The 8506-nt window shown below is 42.9% G+C and overlaps 1 protein-coding gene across 1 annotated transcript in view; it reads left to right on the top strand.

Annotated features, from left to right (window-relative positions):
* The first annotated feature begins 1147 nt into the window (after nt 1–1147).
* Nucleotides 1148–8506, top strand: part of znf710b (zinc finger protein 710b) — a 46400-nt gene continuing 39041 nt past the window's right edge. Inside the window, exon 1 of the mRNA XM_080770559.1 lies at nt 1148–1246. The gene's annotated coding sequence lies outside the window, so the exon portion shown is untranslated. The remainder of the gene's footprint in view (nt 1247–8506) is intronic.

The following is an 8506-nucleotide window of genomic DNA, read 5'->3' as shown; positions in this document are numbered from 1 at the left end:
GGCCATGCTGCGGCCTTTTGGTGGTGGTGAGATGTTTCAAAAGAAGCATATATCGGCTATAGGAGACAACGGAAACGTCAGCGAATTTTCATTTGGCGCAGAAGCCGATACATTTTTTTACTTTGTTTGACTGTTTTGGCTACTGTGAAATTCTCTCTTCCTTCCTTCCTTGACTTCCTTATTGACATCCCATTGTACCGCCTCCAGCACCGGGGCTGGCTAGCTGCGCGTCCCTACGTTCCTGCCTCTGATCTGCTCTGTCGCAGCTAGCCAGCCAAATGAAAATTTGCTGACGTTTCCGGTGTCTCCTATAGCCGATATATCTATGCTTCTTTTGAAACATCTCACCACCACCAAAAGGCTGCAGCACGGCCTTTTCCGAGGGTATGTACGTCTGTATACCATTTCGCGTGGGATAGATGCATAGTATGTATATTATAGTATATGCATAGTATAGTATGCATAGATGTAAAGTCACCCAAATGTCAGAAACTTTACGTAGGGTTCCGAGAGGGGCTATGAGTGATCTGGCTCTGCATTTCCTCAACAAAATGAAGACAATTGTTGCAAAAAACTCATTTTAACACTCCTGGATGTCAGACGAACAAAATGATACCACATCTTGTCCCTTTTAGTGGCAACGATACTTCATCCGGCCCAAGGACTACCATGCCCTCGGCCTGGTGGAGACAATAGGTTGCAAAAGGGGTGAAGTGGCCCTTTAAGGCTATGGACCAGAGCTAATCTACAAGATGCATGTTTTACAGCGACATCTGGTGGTTGATAATGTGTGACAAATTAGAAAGAAAAAAAGAAAAGAATAGAAATTGGTTGTCACTTCTTTGAAAATATATAGGTAGCACGAGAAAGAAAAAAAAATCAAAAAGACCTGTCACCTGAGCTTAACTATGCAAGCCTACAAGGTGAATTAATTTGGAGGAGGTACAAGGAGAAAGCATGGATTTTTTCTTCATTTTTTTTGCATAATACATGTACATATGAATTAATAACACCGTTAAATAAATAATAAATAATAATGTGGTGTACTTGTAGCGTAGCGAGGAGCTGAGTTGTTTATTCATTCACGTCACCCCCTCTTTTCGTTCCCTTCCTTCCTTCCTATCCTAGCTTCCTTCCTTCCTGCTACAACACAACGGGGACCCGCGGACCGTTGCAGCCGTTGGAAGGAACCGTTTCCCGATATCTACAAATAACCACAGCCACCATAAACCGATTTTGGAACCAGGTGAGTGAAGGAATGCATGTATTTCTAAGCGGTGTAAACACTACTGACAAAAATAACAATAATAAATAAGGGGCTGGCAGTTGACTTGTCCGGCTAGCCCCGGCGAGGAGGAGGGTTTCCTACCTTCCCGAACTTACCACATCCCTCCTTTTTGAACCAAGCGACACTAAATTATTACTATTATTCATAATAATGTTCTTGGTGTGCGTGTGTCCGTTTTGCGGGGGCTTCGCTTTAATTCCACCGCTAAACAAAAAAACCTGAGCCCGGCGATGTAGGTCAGGCAACTATAGAGTCAAAATGTCGGTCTCTCTCTTTTCTTTTTTGACTTCCACATTCTCTCATGCCACACAAACAGATGGCGTCGCGAAGGAAGGGAGGGAAGGAAGGGGGGATGAGAGAGAGACAAATAAAGAAAGAAAGAAAGAAAGAGGGGTGGGGGGAGAGACGCATAGAAGAGTAAGAGTAGCACCCAATCCCATTGGGGCCACAGCAGGCCACCTTGTCCAATGTCCATCCATCCTCAACCAGAACCTAGAATCCCCCTCTTCATTGCAGGAGGACATCCATTAAATAATAAATTGAGAGTCAGAGTGGTACAAGTGTAATCAAATGGACCCCGGTCCATTTGATTACCTTTGTACCACTTCCAGAGAGTTACACATCCACAGGCCCAGGTCTCCCAACAAAGTTTTTCCCTGTCAAGTTGTCAGGGCCTATTATTTATTTTTATTTTTAAAGATACAGTGCTTGTTCAGATGGATGATGAGTTATTATGACTGGCACTGGGCCATGTGTGCACTCACTGTCTTATTTTTCCAATGTCACAGTCGCTTATTTTATACACACACACACCGGTCTAGCACTGACACACCAGTCTAGTAGTGTGCGATTAAGGACCAATTATTTGGTCACAACACCCCCTCCCCTCTGCTCTGTCCATGGCCTGGTTCTTTTGACACCTAGTACACGACCTACCGCATGGCTGTCTGGGGAAGATGCACTGCAGCAGTGGACCTACAGCCTACAAACCACCAGGGTCCGGGCAGGGGGATTGGATCACAGAGCAGGGGGATACCACCACCGGTTGGGGTGACGCAACACTGACTGCTTGCTGTGACAAAATATTAACTGGCCAACTGAAGGTTGTGTTGTTGTGAGACATTCCTTGGCATATTTGCTGGAACAAATATGTGGATGCCATGTCTGTACGGTGCATGACCAGGGTCTGGTCTGGTAACCTGGGCTTGACAATGTTTAATGAAATCATGGAGGGATGAGTTTTGAACTGCTGCTAGATCAAATAATTTTGTGTTGCTTATTGAGGTGCAAATATGGGGTTGATTGCTTAGCTGAAACATTGCTTCATTAGTGTGTGTGTGTGTGTGTGTGTGTGTGTGTGTGTGTGTGTGTGTGTGTGTGTGTGTGTGTGTGTGTATACTTTGGCACCTCCATACTTTTATTCGATGCTGGTAGTGGTGCACAAGAAGGTTGTTGACATGGATCAAAAACACACCCCCTAAGGTATGTGAAGTTGTGAACTGTGATCATAGTTTAACCTGCTTGGTGATTATTGTCTCCACCACCAGGCCGAAGGCATGGGGAGAGAGTATGTTTTGCACTCTGTGAACAGCTAATCTCCGGCACCGTTAAACCCGGTCAGTGCCAGATTTTGCACACTCACTCCCTGGATGCCAACGATGAACCTCTGCCCCAAAATTTCCAGAATGGCCTGTTATAGCACCACCAGGAGGCAGACTTTTGAAAAACACGTTTTGATATTACTCCTCCAGATTTTGCCCCAAAATCCCACAAATCGTTACACACTATCTATAGTCAACATGTGTTCAAGATGGATCTGTCCGATATTTCATATTCCATCCTAATTGGCTAACATTGGCTTTCAAAGTTTGCAGGATTGGCCCTTTTGAAACAAAAAGCCTCAAATCATGAATGCACCGTGAAATCTTTCACAGACTTTCCTACTAGGCTGAGAAATATATCCCACCCTTTTCACATCGGCCTGTCATAGCGCCACCAACAGGTGGATTTTTGCAAAACACATTTTTGGAACAAAATGCCTCAAATCATCCAATGGTGTAAGAACAAATGGCACCCTTTTCACATTGGCCTATTATAGCGCCACCAGGAGGCCACAACCTGACCTGGCCTGGTGGAGACCTGTGCCCAGAGGGGCACTTTTTCTAGTTTAACAGTGATTCTCAACCTCTTCAATTTCATAGACCTCCAATTTGTTATGTTATTTAGGCCACAGTCCCACACCCATTTGATCCCATTTATGTGCATGTAACGTTAGGTTCCATTTGTGCATACTCGGTGTTACAGAACCAAACCTTGATGTTGAAAATATTATCATATCCAGTTTAATATCTCGCATTCACAAGGTATTACCACCATGCGAAGAGGAGAAATCATTATAAGTCATCAGTTTTCTGGAGGGAGAAAGCCTCAGGCGTGCTGCTCGGTTGTGGCATCCGTCTGCCAGCTGTTGTGGTCTGACGTTTTGGTGTCATTGATTGCTGCGTGTTAGCGGTGTGTTGTCTCACTCATCGTGGACACCCACTTTCCTTTTCATGTGTTTCACTTAGTGATGCAATGACGGTATTTGGTGTCAGCAGTAGTTTCCAGGCTTTAAAAGTTGCTTGTATTGGTTGCAGAAGACCGTAATAAAAACTGAGCACAGGAATTATGAGTATCGATCAGTGACATTACAAATGTAGTTGATTACTGTGCACCGTTTGCTTACAAAGTTGTTGTTGCTCTGGGCGGGAGAGTGCATATCTTTTGTCCCGCATAGTGCAGGCTATTTGTATAGGTTGTATACAACCAGTGTTAGTGATTTGTTTGTGATATTTTCTTACTATGACTGCGCCCTACTGCACAGTACTCTGTATCTGTAACTTAAAGCAGCACTATGTAACTTTGTTTTTAAATTAAATGTAACCAATCTCTATCGTAGAGCATGTTACAATGCATACAATACAGTTACATAGAACTTGTCTTATACAATGGGTGATTGTATTTTGTCTCCCTGCTCTTCTATTGAGACTTTTATTTGGTCAATTTATCCCTGACCCCTAAAGCAAGCTGGCAGGCTCTATTAGTTCAGCTCTTGCGCAGGAAACTGGGTTCAAAACCAGGGTGGAAGAGGAAAATTTGTTAAGTTACATATCTGTTTTAACTGCTGCTGCAGTGCCTGAACCTTCCCTGCAGGATCAATAAAGGTCAATTATTTTCTATTTGATTAGATTAGAATAGATGGACACATATCTTTCAAATGTATTTACAACAACGAGGTTCAATGAAGTATTGTACGGCACAGCTCGGCAGGAGTCTAGCCGTCTATGCATCCGTTTGTGTCTGTAGCTAATCTCGCAAACTGTTGGACCAATCACTGATAAATGTCTTGAAACCTTGCCCAAATTTGGAGCCAGACAGTCACTGTACATGGTTGTGTCATACATATGTCATAAACGTTGAGTTCATCATCATCATGATTTGATTTTTGAGGGCCGCTAGTCTCTCCTGTGCACAGCTTTGTGTGTGTTTGTGGCACGGAATGTGATGATTTGTTTGGCTGATTTGGATGCTTTCCCCCCTTAATTTTTCTTTGAGGAAGGCACTATGAATCATTACACTGACAGAAAGCATGTTATTGTTATAATGTAGGTCTACAACTTGCCTTGCCTGACTCTTAGACATACCACACTGTGTCTTGTAAATTACCATGAAAGGGGACCATTTTATATCTATAGCCTACTACTACGCTGATTTATAAATAGTATAACACAGTGCACCGCGGCACTCACAACACACACACACTCACTCACTCACTCGACATACACTCGTGCAGTCTTACCAGCATTGATGATTGATTTGACATCTGCAATTCTGCATTGGCAATATTTAATCCACACAGCGGGCAGCTGTAGGCTACTTTGGGGCTGTTCGTGCAAAGTTGAAAACTCTTAATAAAGTAGGCTATTCAATCAAACAATCAGCGCCAGTGGCAGACTATTCAATATTAATGATAGCCTATTTACCATGGTCCATGGGCATGGATCGAGCTAACACCTAAACTGCTTAACACATGGAGCCATGTCTGCTTTCTCAGTGGCTGACCTGAAACATGCTAGTCTGTCAGCGATGATGCATGGATGACTAACTGATGACCGACAGCCAAGCATACAGATATGCAGGATGATTGACTGATGACCGATACAGTGTAGCATACAGATATCTAGACTAGCAGGTATCGATCCCAACATTGAGAAATGCATTCGTCACTGTTCACCTCCAACTGAGAAATACATTGGGTGCAATTACATTATGTAGCATTTTGTTTTCTGACTGGTAGTACCAAGATTTGTATGTACCAATTATGATTTGATTTTTGTGATGAATTGGCCCCAAAAATTACTATTGTGAATGTGCTCACTTCACACTTGTGTGCTCACTTCACACTTGTGTGAAGTGAGGGGCGCTCTTATCATCATCCATCAGCCTAGCTCTGATCCATAGCCCTAATGCCCTTTGCTGCATTAAAGGCAACTAGACCTGTACGTGCCCGTTGGCTAGCGGCCTACTTGAGAACGATAATCCTGTAGGAACTACAGAATGAGCGTAGGGACTGAGGTCACATATGGGGCGTAGCTGGAAGAACCACTGAAGAGAGGAGGATGGCGTTAGCCTAAAGTTAAGAGGAGCCTAAAGTTAAGAGGATCGCATCCACCCACTGTTCACACGGTGAACAGTGAACAGTTGAGTATGAGTAATTAGAGGTTCTTACTTTAGGTTACCCTAGGTTTTGAAGGTCTTACCTCAAAACATGACTTTGAAGTTAAACACTTAACACATTACGTGAAAATGTGACACTATGATCCTGTAGATTGGATTTTTGAGTGGTGCAACCACTCCTATATGGATCTTTGTGTGTCTCTGGCTGGCTGTGTCCCTGGGTCCCTGGCTGGCTGTGTCCCTGTGTCTCTGGCTGGCTGTGTCCCTGGGTTTTCACCACCAAGTATCACTGTTGTGCAACCTAGCTTGTAGATCTGGTATTTTCAAATAGCTGATGTATATCATGGTTATAGTGGTTGAACTATAAGTACTTTCAAGGGATCGCTGTGGACCCCTTGGAACTACCCCAAGAACCCTTTTTGGTCCCAGGACCTCACTTTGAGAACCACTGATATAGCCTATATGTAAATCGCGTGTCTGTTTAGTTGTGGTTACGTGCAGTGTGTGTCCGATGGGACATGAGGAATATTGCTGGGCTAGAAGGTTCACAGCAGCAGATGGTGGTGTCAGCACATTGCAGCTCTGCTCTGCAGGGTTAAAAAAAACCTCAGAGGATGATGTTTCTGGAAGCACAAAGGCCTAATGTTTAGGGCCTGTTGGTTAAAGCCTCGCTGAATGACCTCCAGAGTGTTGTGTTGTGTGCTGCTGGGTTTTGTACAGAAGGCTGCTGGGGACTCGTGGGAGTGTAATGTGCGTTTGGACGCTCACACAGCCGTTAGTTAGGCCTACTGAAAAAGTAACCACATCAACCCTAGCGTCTCTATTCTAGAGCGAATATTAGGCTATCAATTTTACAATTTAGACATTTAGCAGACGCTCTTAATCCAGAGCGACTTACATTGAGCAATAACAAAAGCATGGCATACATCACATATATAAAAAGTAGTTATCATGAATCATGTATAAACTATGAACTATCTAATAGCTTGTGGATTAGCTATTTTCTACAATAATATTTCGGGTAGACGTATAGGGGAAGAAAAAAAACGTATTTTAAGCAGACCTGGAATTGTTTCACATAATATAAGGCAAGCGTTAAAATGTAAAAAAAAATCTGTTACCTTTTCATTTATTTTTTTATATCTTAAAGGGTAAGACCACTTTTTGAGAGGTTTGGGTTGTTTTCTTACCTTAACTATTCCATTCCATGAGTTATTTCGCTCTGTTGTGTTGTTTATTAGCAATTTAAGAAATAAGTTAACAGTTTTGGTCCAATCAGATCAGACGTGAACAGCAGTGATTCGGTCGGCGTAGGCATACCTACCGGATCTTCTTTCTACACAAATTAGTCAAAACAAGACGAAGTTGACATTTTGTATTAAAAATAAAACCGCTTGAGTTTTCCTGATGTCATAAACTGTCAGAATTAGCTTTTGTTGCGTTCGTTTATGTGCTAAAAGAGTGACTTTGAGAGCTGTTTCCCCATTACAATGGAAATTTTATTTCTTAAATTGCTAATGAACAACACAACAGAGCGAAATAACTCATGGAATGTAATAGTTTGCCCATTATAAGGTAAGAAAACAACCCAAACCTCTAAAAAAAGTGGTCTTACCCTTTAAGCTACTAATCTCTTACTGCAGCACCTGTCAACACCAAACTTTGCATGGGTGCTCCCAGGAGACTACGGAGGTGCCATTTTAACTTATACTTTTGGAAATATATATGGTTGAAGTTTATGATTGAAGTCGATGGGGCTGAAACCGTGGCCATATTTGGAGTCATATGTCATAGAATAGATGACTGATGTCACATGACATCGCAGATCCACATCGGAGCCTCGCTGTTTCCATGTGGATCTATTGTTTTCTAATAACTAAAGGTCTGTAGCAGAGTCCTGCACGGGTCCAATTTTCGAAACCCGCACCCGTCCAGCTCGTCAATTATCAGTTCCGCAACCTGCCCGTTACCCGTGAGTTATATAAAAAAACAGATCTGCAACGCCTGTCAAAATTTTGACCCGTTACCCGCCCCATTACCCGTTCGTATCACAGGCACCGATAGCTATCATTGACTTTATTTCATCCAACACCACATGTGGTGTGGTGGTGGGCGGCGGCAGTGCGTTGCACACAGAACGGAAGACATGTAGTTGACTGAGGCTACTGCTGCTTATTATCACAACATAAAGTTATATCATGATTTCGACCTAAATGGCATATTGGCATAATATATCAACAAGGCGAGGATGATAAAAAAGATTAGCCTGATGAGTCGACCGTCTTGATCCGAGGCTGTTTCAAACACGGTCATCACTCATCAGGCTAATCTTTTATTTACACTTAGACAGAGTGACGCATTAGGCCAACATTACCTTGGTTTAGCTTTAGATCTTGTGTTGAATGTTGGCATTATAATCCCTTGGTGTTTCAACAGCACGAGCGAACGAAAATATAGGCTGCCTTTACAGTACAGGCTGCTGTAGCCTGGTGATAAAAAAAT

This window comes from Protomyctophum bolini (genome assembly GCF_963924005.1).
Source record: "Protomyctophum bolini genome assembly, chromosome: 1".
Taxonomy (NCBI): Eukaryota; Metazoa; Chordata; class Actinopteri; order Myctophiformes; family Myctophidae; genus Protomyctophum; species Protomyctophum bolini.
Note: the sequence above shows the minus strand (reverse complement) of the source record. Positions and strands in the feature narration are given on the sequence as shown.